This window comes from Hyperolius riggenbachi, chromosome 10 (genome assembly GCF_040937935.1).
Source record: "Hyperolius riggenbachi isolate aHypRig1 chromosome 10, aHypRig1.pri, whole genome shotgun sequence".
NCBI classification, from domain to species: domain Eukaryota; kingdom Metazoa; phylum Chordata; class Amphibia; order Anura; family Hyperoliidae; genus Hyperolius; species Hyperolius riggenbachi.
The window spans coordinates 214883282-214906131 of record NC_090655.1 but is presented as its reverse complement, the minus strand read 5'-3'; positions in this window follow the sequence as shown (position 1 = coordinate 214906131).

The window sequence follows — 22850 nt, the reverse complement described above, 5'->3', positions numbered from 1 at the left end:
TGCATGCCTCTAGCTAGGACCATGTGATAACTGCTATGGAATCTATTGAAATGATCTATTCTAGACTAAGTGGGAGGGAGAGATAGAGGGCATCCTGTCCAGCTCCTCACCTTGCTGTCAGCTGAGGGATGAGCTGCGTAACTGCACTTCCCATATGCCTCCATGGCAGCATACATATGGGGTTAAGCCCCACCCCTACCAATTAACAGGACCTTAGCTATAAAAGAAAGTGACCCCTAGCGAGCAGCATTCTCATTTTTGTCCTCACCTCCGAACAGGTTCCTTAGTGTTTCATCGCTATTTATTTTTATTTTACTCTTACCTCGCCGACATTCCTGCGGCGTTCCGGCCAGGTTCAGCCTCTCCTGGTCGCAGCCCTGTTGTCATGACTAAATGTCAAATTATTCAGGGACCTTCTATCTGGGTTGATGGTGGGAGCTTGATCTAAATGATCTTTTCCCCCCTTTATGGCTGCTCTGCATGACTTAAATACGATTGCAGAGCACAGTGTGATCCTTCTCACCTTTTTTTTTCCCTTGCTGTCTGCAGTTGCACAGGTTAGTGGTGCATAGTTCAGCTTCTCCTGCTGGGTGTTTGGTGCTGCTGAGTGTTCAGTGTGATCCCTCTCACCTGTATCTCTTGCTCTGTCTGCTGACTGCTCAGGCTCCATTATGTGAGGCATAGTTCAGCCTCTCCTGCTGGGTATTCAGTGCTGGATATCCAGAGTGATCTGTGACCATTGGGTAGGTGGACCTGATGGCAACCTACATCAACTAAATGCCAGCTAGAGGAGATTCGCCCCCACATTCAAGGGCTCAGGGTGCTCTGGCAACACCTGGAGTTTCTGAATGGTCTCTGTTTTTTTCCTCCAACTCCACTTATCTTCAAAATTCTTAGGAGACTCCTCCTAGAACAAGTTGTACTCCTGGAGGTGGGTATATTTTGGCCATGCCAGCCATGAGTCCCTCTAATTTGGAGCCTGAAGTTGGAACCTCCTATTCCTCTTTCAGTCAGACCAAACCCCCTATCCCAGGACTCAATTTATCATCTGTCTCCTCAATCCCTTAATTTAATGGTTTAAGGATTGTGGGAGGAAGCTTAGAGACCTGGTAAACTCAGAATCCTTGATAAACACACTGCTAAAATCAGGGAAAACTACCACAAACTGGAAAATATTTTTTTTACAATTGCTCTGGTAAATGATTTTGATCCAATGGCTCCACCAGCACAACATATTCTTAGCTTCCTCCAGATTGGCCTAGAAAAACAATTGGCTCGCACTCTCAAAGTGCAGGCTTCTGCTATCTCTGCTTTGACGGATCACTGCTGGGTCTCTCACCCTCTAATAGTGCAATTTATGAAGGCTGCCACCAAAAACAAGCATCCTAATTGCAACCTTTTTCAAAAGTGGGAACTGCGCAGGTTCTCAGTTACCTAGCAAGACCTCTTTTTGACCCAGTGGAAGACTGCAGGAAATGAGACTTAATTTTTAGAACTATGCCTCTAGTCGCTATATCTTCGGACAGAAGAGTTTCCGAGCTCCAGGATCTAGGGGCTCATTCTTGACATTCTACTCAGTAGTTTTGAGACCACTACAGCACTTCACTTCCGGGCTTCCCTTTAATCAGGATCGGACAGTGCCATCTTTTATGGATACAAATTCCTCTGATCTGCATGTTCTAGATGTTGCAAGAACACTTAGAGCCTATGTGAATGCAACAAGGGAGCTTCAGGAAATCAGAACAGCTCTTCATAATTCCATCAGGTCTGAGAAAGAGCCAGCTAACATCAAACTCAAAAGATCTCTTCATGGCTCAAATGAATCAACAAAGCCTTTTATTAAGGCTAGCCTATTATCAGGGCTTTTTGACCTTGTCCCTCTGGGTGGCATCACAGTGCACTCTTCTCAGCTGTCCCCTGTGCCACCTTCGCTATCCGGGCAAAGATTCCCCAGGCTGCCAACTGGTCCTCTGTCCATACTTTCATTGCCCATTTCAGAGTCAATCCAGCAGCCTCCGCTTCAGTTTAATTTAGAAAGAGTTATTTCTGAATCTGTTAAAGCCTTAATCGAAATTATTTTTGGTCAGCAAGTCTTGTCCCACCCTTACTTTTTTCTGCTAGTTAAATCCCATATGTATGCTGCCATGGAGGCATATGGAAAACGGAAAATTGTATACTCACCTAACGGTAATTTTCCTTTCTATGTGCATCCATGGCAGCATAGGGATTTCCCTCCCTTTCCTTTTGTTGACTTTTTGCTGTTCTCCGGTTCTGCTAGTCAATGAGAATGCTGCTCGCTAGGGGTCACTTTCTTTTATAGCTAAGGTCCTGTTAATTGGTAGGGGTGGGGCTTAACCCCATATGTATGCTGCCATGGATGCACATGGAAAGGAAAATTACCGTTCGGTGAGTATACAATTTTCCGTTATACAAACTGGTCTTCTTTTTGGTATAAGGCCTGGTTCACACTTGCGTTAGAGTGGCAAACTCAAAATCAATTTTCACTATTACCACTCCATTTCCGTTCGCTGTTTCCGCTCCATTTCCCAACATTCCCCCCCAGATATACACCGCCAAAATGGATTTTTCTATTTAGAACGGTTCGTTTCTTCACTTCACAGAGAATAAACTTGCTGTTTTCTTATTGCCCCCAATGCAGTGCATCAGCTTCCGTTTCTGTATTGCTGGGCTCAGCGGTCAGGTAAAATTGGTGCTCCAGGAAACGTGTGGTCTGTTTAGAGGATCATGCGGAACCATAGGTTAACATTGGATCCATTCCCTTCCGGTCTGGGAACCTACTGTTTTTGTACCGCTAATGTGAACCGGGCCTTAATTAGCGGCCAGCTAAACATTAAACCAGCAAATAGTTGCTGGTTTCCCACATAGAGGACTGTTGCATTTTGCAATTTGTAACAAGGACTGTCCCAGTCAATGAGATGCAAATCATTTCGAGTTGATGCAGTATTGTACAAATGTATGCAGAGAGAGAATGAACCAATCAAATCCTGCTGAGGTAAAATTTGATTGGTCCATTTTCAAGCTGCATAAATGTGCATACAAAATTTGCATAATACTGCATCAACTCAAAATTATTTGCATCTTATTGACCATTCCTAAGGCCTCTTTTCCACGGACAGTTGATAGGCAGTGACTTGCCTCTCAAACTCTGGCAACTGTTTGCTGCTGCCTGATAACTGCTCACTACTGCCTAGTGACTGCTTGCTGAGCACAGAGTTCAACAGTTTATGGAAAAGAGGCCTAACTTTGGGTCACTGAGGCCTCTTTTCCACGGACAGTTGATAAAGAGTGACATGCCTCTCAAACTCTCACAATTGCTTGCTGCTGCCTGGTAACTGCTTGCAGCTGCCTGGTAACTGCTTGCTGAGCACACAATTCTACAGTCCATGGAATTAAAAATTCAGATTCTTGATGGAGGGAATCCAAAGGATGCCTAGGTTCATGCAGAACTGGCTACTGATCAATGATATACAAATATGTGCATTTTTATGCAAATACATGCACTTTGAAAATGGATCAATCTATTTAAACCCAGGTTTAAATTGATTGGTTCACTTTAAGCCTGGAACCCACTAAAAAGCGCAGAGCGCTATAGCAGTCACTAGCGATTTGTGATAGCGTTTTGCAAGCAATTTTGGGAGCGCATTCCTTGCTATACAATTCATTAGAATGAAAACGCTTCCAAAATGCTGCATGTTCTGCGATCGCGACTTCCTTAATCGCATCCGCTCTAGTGGAATCTGTCCCATCCATTTACACTGGCAGAGCGTTTAGGGAAATCGCTAGCGATTGAAAGTGCTCCCTAAACGCTCAAATGCTCTAGTGGGTTCCAGGCCTCAAACTGCATATATTTGCATATACATTTGCATAAACTCAGAAGTATTTGCATCTCATTGATCATCCCTGCTTGCTACAGGTTTCTAGTTTCTCTGGAGATTATATTCGTGAATAGCGGCAGCGCTCCTGTAGAATGCAATACTATGGCTCTGTCAGTCTTTAGTGGGGAGAATTAGGGCTTGTTAACACTATGAGCTTTTACGGTTTTCTTTTAAGCACTGGCGATTTTGTGAATCGATCTAAAAGCGCTTGTGCAATGACTTCCTATGGTTGTGTTCATATATGAGTGCTCCACTTTCTATTGAATTGCAAACGCGGCTCCTGTACCGCTTTCTGAGCGTTTGTGTTCAATAGAAAGTATAGGGAAATTGCAAAGAGCTTGAAAAGGCGCTTTGACTTGTGATTTCCTGAGCGCTTTAATATATAGATACATTGTATTTATTAATTTCCGGGTACAAGAGTTCACTTCTTTACTGTCAGGAAAATTAATCGCTTAGCAAAAGCGCTTTTCTAAGTGCAAAACACAGGGAAAAGTGCTTTTAAAATCGCTCAACAAATCGCTCAGCGCTTCGATTGTGCTAGCGATTTGTAATGTGAACAAGGCCTAAGCGAGCACTGTAAAAACAGCGCAGGAGATTTGGGTGCAGCCGGCGCGACCATAGGCCGTAATAGAATTAAGTATAGTATAATCTCTTCATTATACAGGCCTGCTTTCTCCAGGCTTATAGTTCTGTTTTGAGAAGGAAAGTAGATAGTAATGGTGGAATATTGTGTAGAATGAATACAAGGCGTATGTGAATAATGTAATGTCACAGAATGTTATACGCTGTTACTCAAGGCTATGTGGCTAACAGGTGGCAGAAGGGCTACAAGGAATTGGATTGGTTTTGTTTGTAGTAGACAAAATAAAAATGTATTTTTTCCAATGTGAATAAAATGTTATTTACTTTATGAGGTTTACTATGTGTTCTTGAGGTTGCATTCACAGTGCCACGTTGCGGAGCTGTGTTATAAAGTCTTATAATGCAGCTTACCGCACAACAATGCTAATCCTATGGGCCTCTCACAGTGCCACGTTATCGTTGTGTTGAAAATGTTGCGTTGTGGTAACTCACTGCTTACAGTGCGTTACCTCTAAACGCAGACACGTTGCGACTTTAATGTTGCATTAAATCGCAATGCCCCACTGTGAATATGCCCTAAAGGATAACTGAAGTAAAAAGGTATATAGAGGTTGCCATATTTATTTCCAATTAAACAAAACCAGTTCCCAGGCACCAATAGTGCCTGAAGCACACACCTGAAAAAGACATGAAGCTAATCTTATCCGATTTTTGTTAGAAGCAACTGACCTGCATGCTTGTTCAGGGTCCATGGCTCAATTAATGTTTTTGTTTAGAGCAGAGATTTAGGCCTCTTTCCATGGACAGTTGGCCTGTGTGTTCAGCAAGCAGTTACCAGGCAGCAGTGCGCAGTTGTGAGAGTTTGAGAGGCATTTCACTGCCTATCAACAGTCTGTGGAAAAGAAGCCTAAATTCTGAATTTAGTTCCACTTTAAGGCCTCTTTTCCACGGACAGTTCATAGACCGTGAAATGCCTCTCAAACTCTCACAACTGCTTGTTGCTGCCTGGTATCTGCTTGCTGAGCACACAGCTCAACAGTCCATGGAAAAGAGGCCTCAGGCTTCAGTCTGCATACAGGGGGTCTACTGTGCCCCCCTGTAAAAAGCGTCAGACTAGCGACAATCTCCTTGTATTTACCTGCAGCCTGTCAATTTGTCAGCACTCCCCCACCTATGTCCCCGCCTCCGTGGGCTTTCTCCAATTGGAAGCTGAGCTGCGACCCAGGAAGTACCTCCCAGGACGTGGCTTAGCTTCCAATTGGAGAAAGCTCACGGAGGCGGAGAGAGGCAGGGAGCAATGACTAATTGACAGGCTGCAGGTAAATACAAACTGACTATTGTCGCTAGCCTGGTGCTTTTTACAGGTGGGAACAGCAGACCCCTGGGGGGGACTTGAGGCAGCAATATTGAGACACAGAGGCATGTGATTATGCACAGGACATGCCACTGTGTTCTCTTAAAGGGAACCTTAACTAAAAAAACCCCCCAAACAAACAAAAAAAACATGAGTTTCACTTACCTGGGGCATCTACCAGCCATCCTGTGCCCTCGCAGTCACTCACGGCTCCTCTGGTCCTCCGCCGCCAGCTAGTTTCGTTTTTTGCCGACTGGGAGTCGGCCGGCCGCCATGCGTAAATTTGTATGCATTCCCGCTGGTGCAGAAAGCTATTGCGGACATTAACCATTTCTGCCGCCCGGACGTAAAGGTCACGTCCGGGCGGCTGCTCTGCCGCGCTTCGGCGCGCGCGCCTCCATGCCCCTGTGGTTTCCCCCGGTAGCCCTGGGATCAGTGAACAGGAACATGGTTCCTGATCACCGATCCGTGTCCCCAGCAGAAAAACGAAAGCGCTCTTACAAGAGGCTACAGTCATTCTGCCCGTAAAAATTTCTGCATCCCCTTGTGCTTCCGCTTAGCGAGAAGCACAAGGAAGGAAAAAAAAAATTGAAGGTGGCCAAATAGTAAAACTACATCTACACATTTTTTTACATTACAATTTACACATATAACATTTAAAAATGTTCTTTATCTCCCACACCAAAATATTACCCAAATAAAATTTTTAATGAAAAAAAAAATTACAATAATAATAATAAAAAAAAGACAAATAGTTACCTAAGGGTTTGAACTTTTTAAAGTTTTTATGCTGTTGAAGGGGGTATACTACGAACATTTTTTAAATTATAAGCTTGTAAATAGTGATGGACGCAAAACGGAAAAAATGCACCTTTATTTCCAAATAAAATATTGGTGCCATACATTGTGATAGGGACAAAATGTAAATGGTGTCATAACCGAGACAAACGGGCAAATAAGATACATAGGGTTTCATTCTGTTATCGTGGATTATTTTAAAGCTATAATGGCTGAAAACTGAGAAATAATGAATTGTTTCCATTTTTCTTATTAATCCTGTTAAAAAGCATTTATAAAAAAATAATTCTTAGTAAAATGTACCACCCAAAGAAAGCCTAATTAGTGGCGGAAAAAACAAGATCTAGATCAATACATTGTGATAAGTAGTGATAAAGTTATTAGCGAATGAATGGGAGGTGAAAATTGCTCTGATGCATAAGGTGAAAAATCCCCGCGGGCTGAAATGGTTAACAAGTACATTTTTACGCGTTGTGGTTGTAATGCATAACAATTTACGCATTGCACCTGTAACACGTAAAAATGTACTCGTTTATGTCCACGATAGCTTTCTGCACCAGCGGGAATGCGTAAAAATGTACGCACGACGGCCAGCTGACTCCCAGTTGGCAAAACTGAAACTAGCTGGCAGCGGGGACCGGAGGAGCCGTGAGTGACTGCGAGGGCACAGGATGGCTGCAGGGGGCTGGTAGATGCCCCAGGTAAGTGAAACTCATCAGTGTTCTCCCCAGGCTCTTTTAGCCAGGTGCTGCACCCGGCTGTCATTGGCGCACCTCCTCCTATTCTGTAAGTAGAGTTGCACACAGAATCTCTAGCCCTGCATTCTCTCATCTCATGCCACCCGGCTGGAAAGAATTTCTGGGGAGAACACTGCTTATGTTTTTTTTTTTTTTTTTTTTTTTTTTAAAGATTTAAAATATTCGCTTTTGGTTCTCTTTAAATTTTGTAAAAAAAAAAAAAAAATGAAATTTACTGTGCTAGTGTATAATAAGCAATATAATACTTGCTCCTTCCTCACCCTTCATGTATAAGTGCTGCCACCATGCGGTAAACAAAAACCTGCCGTATAATTACAGAACACATACAGGCGCAAAGTACCACCCGAGCACTTTCTAAAGGCGGGGGGGGGGGGGGGGGGTTGTTGAGTACATTAAGTTTTTTTTTTAGCATTGCTTTTTCCATAAAAGGAACATTTTCCGTCAATACGTTACATTTTTGTACGTCTCCGGTGCTGAACGGCTCAGGTAAGGAATATGGTTACATTGTATCTCATACCGATCTCTGCTGTAACAGCTACAATGCGCATGACCGGGCAGGGCCCATACAGGACGGACCTACCATTTACCTGAAATAAAGCCATGACACCCAATTGGAGTTTAAAGGCCACAGCTTTAATACAGATTTAAGATAATACAATCTAGAAAAACAATTAAATCAATCATGCATTAAGCAATAATAATAAGAAGAATAACTTGTGTAAACCGTGCTCTGACAGGTCCCGTGACAATGCCTTTCCTCTTCGTGAATGTCACAGTACCAACCACCGGCTTGCGTTAAAACCTTGTGCCACTGACCCGCGCCAGTGACACCCATTAAACTTTGCGCCACTGAACCTTGCCAGTGACGCCCATGCTGCCATTAACCAGTCGATGACCCACCCTAGAGCCACCTAGTTTAACCACTTTGTCCTCCTTGACGTATAAAAACGTCAAGGAGGACAGGCGCGCTCCCGCGCGCTCCCGCGGCCGATCGCGCGCGTGCACGCGCACTCCCGGCCGCGGAGTCGGTAGCCACAGAATCAATGTATCGGGCTGGGGAGCCCGATCATTGATTCCTCTCCCCCGCTGAAAAAGCGACAGCTTCTCTCGGAAGCTTCGCTCTTTCTGAAGCTGTGTCCCTCTAAGCGTACATTGTACGCTTAGAGTGACGTCATGTAAAAAAAATCGAGATTGCCATCTTGTGGCCAAAAAGTAAAACTACAAGCAAATACCCAAAAACATTACACAACACCAATATTTCCCCAAATAAAACACTTTTATATCCCACCCTCCCAAAAATGCCCACATAAAATGTTTAATAAAAAAAAACAAAAAAAAACATTACTATAAAAAAAAAAAAAACATAAATATTTACCTAAGGGTCTAAACTTTTTAAATATCTATGTAAAGATGAAATATTTCTCTTTATTTTTTTTTTATAAGCTTGTAAATAGTGATGTATGCAAAACGGAAAAAATGCTCTTTTATTTCCAAATAAAATATTGTCGCGATACATTGTGATAGGGACATAATTTAAATGGTGAAATAACCGTGACAAATGGGCAATAACAATACGTGGGTTTTAATTATGGAGGCATGTATTATTTTAAAACTATAATGGCCGAAAACTGACAAATAATGAATTTTTTCATTTTTTTTCTTATTCTTCCTGTTAAAATGCATTTACAGTAAATTGGCTCTTAGCAAAATGTACCCCCCAAAGAAAGCCTAATTGGTGGCGGAAAAAACAAGATATAGATCAGTTCATTGTGATAAGTAGTGATAAAGTTATAGGCTAATGAATGGGAGGTGAACATTGCTCGGATGCATAAGCTGAAAACGACTGAGATGTTAAGTGGTTAATGACCCAGAAACCATTGTGCCTCCATGGCACCCATATATCATAACCAGCACTATGCACTCTTAGCATAAAATGCCTTACTCCGTTCGCCAAGCGCGGTGTGTACTTCTGGTTTCAATGTCGTCCAGGCCGGCATTGTCACGGACCCGCCTCTTGCTGTGACGAATCTGTTAGGATACAACAAGGGTAGCATAGTTAGGGTATGTTCCCAACACCCATGTGGCCACTTGCGGGATTCTGACAAGCGGTGCACAGGGAGGGTGGGCGGGAGAGTTTCTTGTATCCTATTTGGGCAGAAAGAGAGAGCAGCTCTCCTGCTCTTGCTTATAATGCCTGGGGGAAGGTACCCCTTCGGGCGCTCCACCTTTAATTCACACCTGAGCCGAATTGTGCCTGTTCAGTCCATCCCAGGGCCCGCCCAGTCATGCCCCTTTCGTTCCAGCTGTGCCTGAACTCTCGGGTTACTTGACCGGGCAGGGCCCATACAGGACGGACCTACCATTTACCTGAAATAAAGCCATGACACCCAATTGGAGTTTAAAGGCCACAGCTTTAATACAGATTTAAGATAATACAATCTAGAAAAACAATTAAATCAATCATGCATTAAGCAATAATAATAAGAATAACTTGTGTAAACCGTGCTCTGACATGTCCCGTGACAATGCCTTTCCTCTTTGTGAATGTCACAGTACCAAACCGTAGACTACGCATTAAACTACGCAAGCTTCACGTATTGCGTAGCATAGTTGACCTAGTTATGCCTAGTTATGCCCTTATGCGGAAAAATTTCCGCAATAATCTGCTAACTATGCACATACACAAACTAATATAAGCATACATTCCACCACCCAATGCGGAATTGTATGCGTATAAAGGGCAATAAAATTTCTGCGCATGCGCAATGACCCATATAAATGCAGTTACCGAACACGTAGTTGACTTCGCCATACATACGTCAACTACTCGTAGCGGGCGAAGCTTCGCATAGCGGGACTACGACTACGCGGAAATGCGTACGTGTAGTTCTTAAACTTTGCCTACGAACTACGATGTGTAGTTGCGTACTACAATGCGTAGATTCGTGCTGGCGTAGTTTACGAGCAACCCTGCGGATGACATTCTCCAGGAAAACCTTCAGCACTCCGCGGGTCTCCTCATAGATGAGGCCGGAGATACGCTTGACACCCCCTCTGCGGGCCAGGCGGCGGATGGCGGGCTTAGTGATGCCCTGGATATTGTCCCGGAGCACCTTCCTGTGCCGCTTGGCGCCTCCTTTCCCGAGACCTTTACCGCCCTTTCCTCTGCCAGACATGATGCTTCTTCTCTGCTGGAGATATAGAATGTTGTGCGCTGCCGCCTCCCCTCCACTTATACAGGCTGAGCGGACCTGACAGGAGACTGCGCTGAGGGGGAGGAGCCACGGGCGGATGTATCACCGTTCCCTTATGTTACAGTGTTAACAATTGCTGTAGCTAACTTATTTCTGTATAATGAATAAACACTATAGTAGTAACACTACTCAGTCATGAGTGCAGAGTAGTGTTGGGCGAACAGTGTTCGCCACTATTCGGGTTCTGCAGAACATCACCCTGTTCGGGTGATGTTCGAGTTCGGCCGAACACCTGATGGTGCTCGGCCAAACCGTTCGGCCGCACGGCCGAACTAAGAGCGCATGGCCGAACGTTCCCCGAACGTTCGGCTAGCGCTGTGATTGGCCGAACGGGTCACGTGGTTCGGGTAAATAAATACCCGAACCACGTCATATCTCCGCCATTTCTCTGTGGGTTTAGCTTTGGGTAGGCAGGCAGGGTAGTTCGCTCTCCAGCCACGCTAGCCAGGGTCCCCCCCCAGTCATTGTGTGTCGCTGCTGGGAACAGTAGTACACCGCTCGCTTAGCCACACTATATATAGCATTGTTTACTGCCACTCTGTGTACACGGCTCAGCCAGACTATATAGCATTGTGTGTACTGCCACTGTGTACCTCGCTCAGCCAGACTATATAGCATTGTTTACTGCCACTCTGTGTACACCGCTCAGCCAGACTATATAGCATTGTGTGTACTGCCACTGTGTACCTCGCTCAGCCACACTATATATAGCATTGTTTACTGCCACTCTGTGTACACGGCTCAGCCAGACTATATAGCATTGTTTACTGCCACTCTGTGTACACGGCTCAGCCAGACTATATAGCATTGTGTGTACTGCCACTGTGTACCTCGCTCAGCCAGACTATATAGCATTGTTTACTGCCACTCTGTGTACACCGCTCAGCCAGACTATATAGCATTGTGTGTACTGCCACTCTGTGTACACGGCTCAGCCAGACTATATAGCATTGTGTGTACTGCCACTCTGTGTACACCGCTCAGCCAGACTATATAGCATTGTGTGTACTGCCACTCTGTGTACACGGCTCAGCCAGACTATATAGCATTGTGTGTACTGCCACTCTGTGCACACGGCTCAGCCAGACTATATAGCATTGTTTACTGCCACTCTGTGTACACGGCTCAGCCAGACTATATAGCATTGTGTGTACTGCCACTCTGTGTACACCGCTCAGCCAGACTATATAGCATTGTGTGTACTGCCACTCTGTGTACACCGCTCAGCCAGACTATATAGCATTGTGTGTACTGCCACTCTGTGTACACCGCTCAGCCAGACTATATAGCATTGTTTACTGCCACTCTGTGTACACCGCTCAGCCAGACTATATAGCATTGTGTGTACTGCCACTCTGTGTACTCTGCTCAGCCAGACTATATAGCATTGTGTGTACTGCCACTCTGTGTACACCGCTCAGCCAGACTATATAGCATTGTTTACTGCCACTCTGTGTACACGGCTCAGCCACACTATATAGCATTGTGTGTACTGCCACTCTGTGTACACGGCTCAGCCACACTATATAGCATTGTGTGTACTGCCACTCTGTGTACACCGCTCAGCCAGACTATATAGCATTGTGTGTACTGCCACTCTGTGTCTGCTGGGAACAGTAGTACACCGCTCACCCGCCACTGTATAGCATTGTGCTCTGTGTCGCTGCTGGCAATAGTGGTACACCGCTCACCCACCACTGTATAGCATTTCTGTACTGCCACTGTACTGCTGCCAGTCAGCGTGTACTTTAAGGATAAGTGAAATGAGGAAGAAATCCGGTGAAAGAGGGAGGGGCAAGGGGAGAGGTGTTTCCCCTGACGGTTCACGTACAGGCCACAGGGGAGCACCCAAGAAAACCCACTCAATACCGCCCATGTTGTCCAGGACAACAACCCTCACAGATCCAAAAGAACAGGACCAGATAATTACTTGGATGACCTCTCAAGCGTCCAGCAGTGGGTTAAGCAGCACCAGCACATCACGCACGAGGTCCGAGTCCTCAGCCAGTTACAAGGAGCCAGTGGGTACAAAGCTGACACAACCGGCAGCGACACCACGCACACAACTGCCAGATAACCAGTCCGATGAATTACCTCAGGACACAATGGGGTATTCGCAGGAGCTATTCCCAGGCCAACAAACTTCCACCTTTGAAAGGTCAATGGAGGAACAGCCAGAAATGTTGTGCCCGGATTCACAACCATTAACTGTGGGAAATGCACCGGGCACTGAAATACAAGGCGAGTCCGAGGACTTTGAAACCCAAATCCCAGAGCAAGTTGGGCAGGAGGGGTTGCAATTGCAGGAGGTCGGCCGAGAAGCTCTGGAAGACGACGTTGGAGTGAGCTGCGCAGAGGTTGTTCTGGGGAGCTCTACTCCACGGCGGCGGCCCCCCACAATGACATATGACGAGTTTGAGGAGATGGAAGAGGAGGGTATGGACAATGTGGACATAGACCCAGATTTTGTTTGTGAACGAGAACATCGCCGTCGTAGCAGCAGCATAGATGAGTCTGTTGAAGAACCCACTGCTGCACGAGTTCGCCTTGTGCCACAAGGTAGGCGGCGCGCAATTTCAGGCACCACGAGCGTGGAAGTTCAAGTGAGAGGCAAAAGAGGAGCAAACAGAAATCGCCAGCAAGGCAGGTGCTCCAAAGTCTGGGCTTTCTTTGAAGACTGCACTGAGGATGTTACCATGGCGATTTGCAAGGTGTGCAAGACCCGCCTGAGCAGGGGGAAAAGTATTAACAACTTCTCCACCACCAGCATAAGCCGCCACATGCTATCCAAACATCCCACTCTTTGGGCAAACGCGGCAGGACAGGGTACCAGCAACACTGCCTCCCTTGGGTTCACCAGACTCACCACCAGACCCGCCTCAGCAGCAGCAGTAGCCCAGCCATTGCGTGGTTCACAACATTCACAAACATCAGACGACGCTGACACTGTCACTTTCCGGAGTAGTGCTCTTGAGGTCTCCCAGTCTTCATCAAACACAACAACCAACAGCCCTTCCGTGTGCAGCGCTACGGTTCAGTTGCCTGTCTCGGAGATGTTTGAGCGCAAGAGGAAATTGCCAGCAAATGACCCCCGGGCCGTGGCAGTAACAGCCAGCATAGCCAAGCTTCTGGCCTGCGAAATGCTGCCATATCGAGTGGTGGAGACAAACAGCTTCAATGGTATGATGTCAGTGGCCATCCCACGTTACGTGGTTCCCAGCCGCTACCACTTTGCGCGCTCTGCAGTGCCTGAGTTGCATGAGCACGTGGTCAGCAAAATAACCCCGAAGCTTGAAGAATGCCGTTGCCTGCAAAGGTTCACCTCACCACTGACACCTGGACGAGTGCGTTCGGCCAGGGTCGATACATCTCCCTTACCGCGCACTGGGTGAACCTTGTGGAGCCTGGCAGCGATTCCTCACCTGCTACAGCGCGGGTGTTGCCCACGCCGCAAACAGCTGCACCGCCGTCCCTCCCACTGGATAACAACAGCAGCACCTACCTCTCTGACTCCTTCTCCTCCAACGCATCTCAAAGCTGTACCTCATCCGGAAACGCGAACCCAGCACCAGCAGCAGTAGGATCGTGGAAGCAGTGCAGCACAGCTGTTGGCATGCGTCAGCAAGCGTTGCTGAAGCTGATCTGCCTTGGGGATAAGCAGCACACAGAGGAGGAAATTTGGAGGGGAATAAAGGAACAGACGGATTTGTGGCTGGCACCGCTGGACCTGAAACCGGGCATGGTTGTGTGTGATAATGGGAGTAATCTCATTCGCGCTTTAAGGTTGGCTAAGCTGACACACATCCCTTGCCTGGCGCACGTGATGAACCTAGTAGTTCAGCGGTTCCTGAGGACATACCCAGGCGTGGCCGATCTTCTGTTGAAGGTGCGTCGAGTGGCCAAACATTGTAGAAATTCCAGTACTGCTTCGGGGGCACTCGCCAAGATGCAGGAGCGCTTCAATCTCCCCCACCATCGCTTGCTGTGTTATGTCCCTACGCGCTGGAATTCTACGCTGCACATGCTAGCCCGCTTTTGTGAGCAGAAGAGTGCAGTGGTCCAGTACATGACGGCACAGTACCGAGGCGCATCCGGACAGCTGCCAAGCTTCTGTGGATCCGATTGGGCCAACATGTTGGACCTCTGCCAAGTCCTCCAAAATTTTGTGCAATCCACGTTGCTTGTGAGCAGTGACAACTCTTCAGTCAGCATTACCATACCACTGCTGTGTTTACTGAAGAGGTCAATGTTGAAAATCAAGGAAACAGCTGTCATGATGCAACTGGGGGAGTCTGAAGGAGAAAACGATCAGCGTGATGGTACCAACATCAGGCCATCCGCCTCAGGAAACGCTGGCCCCAGCAGCTATGACGAAGAAGAGGAGGAACAGCTGGAGTTGGAGCAGGAATTTCATGCCACCACTGACGAGGGCCAGAGCGGTGCACGTTGGACTTCCACAATTCAGCGCGAATGGTCAGCAGAAGCAGACCAGGAGGAAGGTGACGACTATGATGCATCACAACAACTATAACAACGCTCACAAGAGGATGATGAGGATTCTGGTAGGACTCTGGCACACATGGCTCAATTCATGCTAGACTGCATTGAACGCGACCCACGCATTGTGCGCATTCTGGACAACACCAGTTACTGGGTTTATACCCTTCTGGATCCACGGTACAAACACAATGTTCCAAAACTGCTTGAAGAAAGAGTCAGACAGGTCAAAAATGGAAGAATACCAGCAGGCCCTTGTGGAGACTTTAGAGAGGAGATTGACATCCTGCCCCTCCTCTAGCCAGTTGTATGCCGACAGACTGACTTCCGCAAACCCAGGACGACCAGGAGGGCAGCAAACAACGCAAGCCGCAGCTAGTGCCCAAAAGGGAATGGTATCGGCAGTGTCCTTGGAGTGGGAAAATTTTCTGACACCCATGCAGCAGCAGCCCACTGAACAGCAAGCGTGCAGATCCACCTCCAACACCGATCGCCTGGAGAAGATGGTCAAGGACTACATGTCAGATGATGTAGCTGTGTCGAACAATCCATCTGCACCCTTCAACTATTGGGTATCGAAGCTAGACACCTGGCACGAACTGGCAATGTACACAATAGAGGTGCTGGCTTGCCTGGCAGCCAGCGTTATGTCGGAACGCTGTTTCAGTGCTGCCGGAGGCATCGTCACAGATCGGCGTATCCGCCTCTCCACAGAAAATGCAGACCGTCTGACTCAAATTAAAATGAATCAATCCTGGATTGGAAACGACTACACAACACTCCAGGACCCCAACCAAGTAACATGACCAATGAACATCTGGGATGGTTTAGCGTTTCCGGTCCCTGTTTATTGAACCTCTCATCTGTATTACATTTATGACTGCATGGCGGCAAAAAGCATTGCTGCTATATCCGCACGCTTTTTGTCCTCATGCAAGGCCTGGGTTGTTGTGTCTCAAAAAGCATGGCCTTCTCCTCCTGCGCCTGCTCCTGTTCCATCACGTTTGCTGCTGCTGCTGCTGGGTTAGCGTTGCCGGTCCCTGTTTATGGAACCACTTATCTTTATTACATTTATGACTGCATGGCGGTACAAAGCATGCTATCCGCACGCTTCTTGTCCTCATGCAAGGCCTGGGTTGTTGTGTCTCAAAGCGTGGCCTTCTCCTCCTGCGCCTCCTCCTGTTCCATCACGTGTGCTGCTGCTGGTGCTGGGTTAGTGTTACCGGTCCCTTTTCCTGGAACCTCTTCTCTGTATTACATTTATGACTGCATGGCGAAAAAAAGCATGTTACCTGTGCAAAGAAACATGACATTTTCCACATTTAAAAGACAGTTTTTCCTTTGAAACTTTACAATCAATTTTCTCAAAAACTATAAGCTCTTTTTCAAATATTTTTTTTCCTCTTGTACCCACTCCCAAGGTGCACATACCCTGCTAATTTGGGGTATGTAGCATGTAAGGAAGCTTTACAAAGCACGAAAGTTCGGGTCCCCATTGACTTCCATTATGTTCGGAGTTCGGCGCGAACACCCGAACATCGCGGCGATGTTCGGCGAACGTTCCCGAACCCGAACATCTATTTGTTCGCCCAACACTAGTGCAAAGCTGCGATATTATAGAAGAGACAGCTCATCCTGACTCAGATTATTTAGAGACTACTAGAGATGCCAGGGGATAGGGATGGCGGGGGTCTGTGAAGCGACTGTCTAAACGGACGGACGGGCGGACAGGGGGCACTGAAGAGACTGCATGGTACAAGGAAAGGGAATTGGGAGGAGAGAGAACAGACTCTGAATGTATAGCGATGCAGATAAACGGCATGGGTAGAGGGGATTGTTATAAGAGAAGAATCCCAACTTGGTTCTATGTTATTGCATGGCAGATCCGATATTACTATTTACCTAGCCACCCTAATCATACATTTACTCTGATCTAAAACCACTGCAATTAAGCATCCTTCGCAGAACAATGATCATGTTACACAGATCTACCATCATGTAGGTAATTGGTAAATGTGCGCGGATTCCTTTAACTTTTCGAAATGTGGAGGCGCACTTTACCAGCTGCTCACCGCTGCCGCCTAGAGGCCATCTTTATATTGGATTTAAAGCCGCAGCTACACTTGACACTGTGTACACTAAAAGCAAAACCGAAAGAAACCGGTAAATCGCCGGGGTCGCAACCTACAGTTTCAGGGGTAGAAGAAGAGACCCCTCATCATCAGGAATGTAACTAGGAAGCCCCCCCAGCAAGAGCGGCCAAGAAACCGGCTGCCACTAAACCTAAGGCCGCTTCTAAATAAGACCATGCTTCATCAGTTCCTCCCCTTACCCAGACACTCCTACTCCGCTCGTATAGCTGAAAGTGGGTCTAAACTCAGAACGTCCTCTCTGCTCTAAAAGATACACAACAGCATACTAATAAAAAACAAGGTTTCTTTGTTAGGGATGGTGCACACCGAGCGGCTTTTAATCTCTGCACAAGGCAGTAATTTCCCTGCACTGCACAGGAATGTCAGATTTTCATGCGGAAACAGCCTTTATGAATGCCCACTTTGCTAAATGGTCGGAAAAGTCAGCTGTTTTGAGCGGAAAACTTGCGGTAAAGTTTTAAGAATAGAGCCCTAGCCCTTGAAGTGGTGCCTCAACTCTTGTGCAGGACAGAATAAAAACCTATAGAAATGCACCCTGTATGTATATAATTTAGCCTGTCTAATTCCCCCTCATCTGTGAATAATCAAACTGTAATTTGAGCTCTCAGTTGTGCCTGCTGTCTGCCTCAGCAGAGCAGCTAATGTGTAAACACAGAATGTTAACCCTATGTCTGCTTCCATGAAAGCAGGAAGTACATACACTGGAGATTTTTTGTTAGATTTGTATCAGCTGTAACAAAAAATGTTTTTCTCTAAAGGTTATTATGCTGTTGCTTATCTTTTAGAGCGGAGATTAATTTCCTCCTCGGCATCTATAAAATCATCTAAAAGACTGTACGAGGTCTGAAAGGGCACCTTGAGATTAGACACACTCGTCTTTTCTGCCTTCTATGTAAAATTGACATAAACTCGAGCAAAGAAAGCTCAAAAGGCTCTATCCTGAAGGCCAAAAGCAGAGAAGTGATAATTATCACCTACCATTTGTAGGTGATAAATAAATCCTTAAATAACACCAACTTTTCAGTTGAGAATCTCAAATTGGCGATAAATTTTGAGGTAAGTACCACACTTTTACCTCACTTTTACCGCATGAGGTAATTTAGGGAGAAAAAATGTGTGAATTTCAAAATGGAGATATTTTGGTTGGTGTTTATCACTACCTAATTTAACTTATGTGGTAACTCATTGAGAATAGAGCCCATTGTTTTTTTTTTTTTTAACGGTAAATATTTATTGGTTTTTAGTAATGGTACATTACATAAGCAAATTGACTCATAGCATTTAGAAAGTATTGGTTAGTTGGAACATGAAACAAAGGAACAGTGTAACTCATGGTCGCATAGCGAATGTTCGTCTTCAAAGTGTTCCAATAGAGAAGCAGAGGTTTTATCTGGGGAGGTCAACTTCCAGTTTAAACAGTACAAAATAGAGTAATGTAATGATTGGAAAAAAAAACAAAAAAAAGACATTATGAACAGTAGTAACAGTAATAATAACCAGTAATAAATGTTGGTAAGCAATAGTGAACATTAGTGAATGGGGGAGGTGTATCCTAGGTAGCAGTGAGGGTTGTGGGAAGTCCAGGTAGGGCGAGCAAAACTAAAAAGTTAGGAGTGTTAGGCTCAGTAGTTGATACATCGAGGTTAATGAATTTTCTATTTTCCCTTTTGCAAGGTTTGTGTAAAGGGTCATATCCCGGGTTGTGGAGGACTGAGTTCCTCGGCCGGGTTCAAAGGGTTTCTGTGGGAGGGGAAGTAGATGATGGGGAGTCATCTTTTGAGGTAGAGGTATGGGTTATTACTAAGAGAGATCTGTCCACGGAGTAACAAGCAGATAGGGGAATTCCTTCTTTCCTTTGCCTAATCTGATGGACCGTTCCATTTGGAGGTTAAAGTCTACTTGGTGTTTTAATTGGGAGAGGGTGGGGATTTCATTAGAGTTCCAATTAGATGTGATCAGATTCCTAGCTACACAGATTATTTGTGAGACTATTAGTCTATATTTAATTGGGATGGATATTAATCCAATGTGGAGCATGGCTAGTTGAGGTGTAGTCACATATCTTGTCTGCATAATATTGCTCAGTTCCTGGTCAGTTTCTGCCCAAAAGGGTTGGATTTTAGGGCATGTCCAAAGAAGATGGAAGAGGGTACCAGTGTTGTTACAGTTCCTCCAGCATAGGGGGGAGGCGTTATCAGAAAAGTTGGATAATCGGCTGGGGGTGAAGTACCATTTGAGTAGGATTTTGTGAAATGTTTCTCCGTGGTTTATACAGGAGGAAAAACAATTTATTGATTTGGTGGAAGAAACTATATCTGAGTAATCTATAGGGTAACCAAGATCGGTTGACCAGGAGTTTATGTATTTGTACAAATGTTTGTGACTACAACTCAACAGTTCCTTATACCATAACGAGATGCCTCCTTTGCATTCAGTCGAGGAGGATAGTAGGGAGACAACGTGATTAGAGGCCATTGGCAATTCACATTTAAGTTCTGATATTATATGTTTGACGCGTAAATAGTTAAAGATCTCTCTGGAGGGGAGAGAATATTTATTGCAAAGGTCAGGAAAATCAAGAATTTCGGGTTGTTGTGTTGAGAAAAGGTCTGAGATCAGGGATATGCCTGCTTCTTTCCAATTCTTTAAATCTAGGTTGGATGTCAATAGAGTGAGGGATTCTATGGGGAGTTTGAGTTTGGACAATTCCCCAGGAGACTTGGGGGATTTGCAGAAGTGTGCCCATGCATTAAATGTGGCCTGGATAGTGGGGTACTGAGATTTGTTAGATTGCGCTTTTAGTAGTTGGAGTGCTAAGAGGTGTAGTAGGTTTTTCGTGGAGGAAGATTTTTCGATATGGTACCATTTTTTATATGCAGCATCCTTCCACCAGTCTTTAGAGCTGTCTAGTAGGCAAGCGTAGTAGTATGATTTCATACAAGGGACTCCTATCCCTCCCAGGGTTTTCGGGATAGATAAATTCATGTAAGCAATTCTGTGTTTCTTTTTCCCCCAGAGAAAATTAGCAATAATTTTATGGAGATTAGTAAAAAATGTATTAGGCAGAGGGATTTGGATTGTTCTGAATAGGTATAAAATTTTGGGGAGGATTTTCATTTGAAAGGCCGCTATTCTGCCAAACCATGAGAATTCGAGTTTGGATATTGTTTCCAGTTCTTTGGGGATGTAGGAGAGGAGCTGGAGAAAGTTAATTTCGTAGAGCTTATTTGTAGAATTTGGAAGATTAATCCCTAAATAAGGGATGTATTTTTTGGCCCAGTGGAAGGGGCAAATATTAGATATTTTTTGTTTCAAAAGGGGGGGGGGGGGATGTTGACTCCTAACATTAAGGATTTGCTATCATTAACTTTGTAGTAAGAGACTGACGAATAGATATTGAGGGTATCTATGATATGTGGCAAAGAGTTAAGGGGATCAGTCACAGAAATAATGATGTCATCTGCGAAAAGTCCTATTTTATGGGATTGACCCTGGATGTTTATTCCCAAAATCTTATCATTTGTTCTTAATGCCTCAGCCAGTGTTTCAATAGTTAAAACAAAAATGAGGGGGGAGAGGGGGCATCCTTGACGAGTGCCGTTTGTGATGTGAAATTTTTTTGAGTAAAAGCCTGACACGTTTACTGTGGCTGAGGGGGTAGAGTATAGGGCCATTATGGCAGAAAGAAAAGACTCATCGATCCCAAATTTTATTAGGACTTCTTTTATAAATCCCCAGTGTACCCTGTCAAAGGCCTTCTCTGCGTTCAGGGTAAGTAACAGAGAAGGCCTTTGACTTAGCTCCAAAAATTTAATTAGGTTAATGGTTCTCCTTGTTGCGTCAGTTGCTTGACGTCCTAGAATAGAGCCCATTGTTAACAGCCTATGCTTTCAAATGAGCTTATCTGCCATCTCTGCCGTGGCAGAGATTACATTACAAGGGTGGATATTGTTATAATTTAAGTAGGCCTCAGTTACTTGGCCTGAGTTTTATGTAAAAGGCTTGTCCGCAGTGTATGCCTTTAAAATAAATAGAGTTCTTGTAATGCAGGCAGAGGCCTCTCAGGGTCTGCGTGTAGCAGAGGATACACGCAGATACTGAGAACATGTTCCTAAGAGAAGGCCACAGGCCTACTTTGGCCTCAACACGTACACCACAGGAACAGTAAACATAGGCCTTGTTTTCTAAATACCAAATTCTTGTAAGTATGTCAAAAGCCTCATTAAATATTAATCGAGTAGGTGGGTATTATGACCCCACGAGGGGGCTCAACCAATAGTCTGGTCTAGGGGATGGCAAAGATGATGTCATATTTAACTCTTTCCTAGTCGGTATTAAAGAAGCAGACGAGCTGGAAGACGTCTCTGATTCCTGCTCTGCTTCTTACTGTCACACTAGCCCTCAATGCTGACTGGAACCTCTTAAGTATTTTCATTCTATATGTAATCTGATATAATGTATGCTGTACATAGGTAGTCTAGTGTCACATAGTTTAGAAAGAAGGTACCTGATTGACTTCAGCAGGAAGTTTAACCACTTAACGACCGCCTAACGCCCATAGGCGTCGGCGGGTCATTAATGGTATAGCATGAAAATGGCCGCTCTTTCCATGCTAGTTCACGGAGACTGTCTCCGTGAACTGTGCGAGCCGCCGATCGCGGCTCGCACGCATAATGTAAGCATCCGGGGAAGAAATCCCCGCTGTTTACATCAAAGCAGCGCCGTGACGTAGATCGTCGATCCCCGGCCTCTGATTGGCTGGGGATCGCCAGCATCTGATAGGCAGAAGCCTATCCTATCAGGCGCTGGATGGATATCCGTCCTGCACCGCTCACAGGGTAAGGGAGAGGGAGGGAAAGCCAGGGAGGGCGGAAAGCGCTGCGGAGGGGGGCTTTGAAGAGCCACCCCCGGAAAGTGCGGGCAGCCGGCGGCGATCAGCCCCCCCCAGCAGGACATCCCCCTAGTGGGGAAAAAAGGGGGGGAAGTCTGATCGCCCTGGCTATTTCCTGATCGGTGCTGCGGGCTGGAGAGTCCACACAGCACCGATCAGAAGAAAATCCCGTCATCCTTAAGTGGTTAATCAAGAAGCTTGTAACGCAACATGAAGATTGGCGTGGCTAGGATATGATGAACTGTATCTATCTGTATTTCTGTTTCCTGAATAAATAACGTGAATATTGAAGAAGCCTGAGAAAGTCTATCTCCTGCTTGCTGTGATGAGTCGTGTGTGCAACTCTTGCTGATGAGTTGCTGGTGCCGGAAAAAGGTGATTAGAACAGTTTATAACAGATTCCAAAGGCTAAACTCTCTAAATCCATACAGGGTGCATTTACGGTTTTCCTTCTGTCCTGTGCAGGACTTCAGGTACACTTGTCCGCACTGGTAATTACAAGTAGATCAGCCAGGGGAGTACATTTGAAATCGGACTTGGGCGCAGGATACAGCCTGTATGCTGATCCTGCTTCTGCACAAGTCCGGGCCGATTTAATTACTATTCCCCCTCCAGGCCGCCATGGATAGTGGGGGAATGAAATAATTCGGCTTCCAGCTATTGCTGG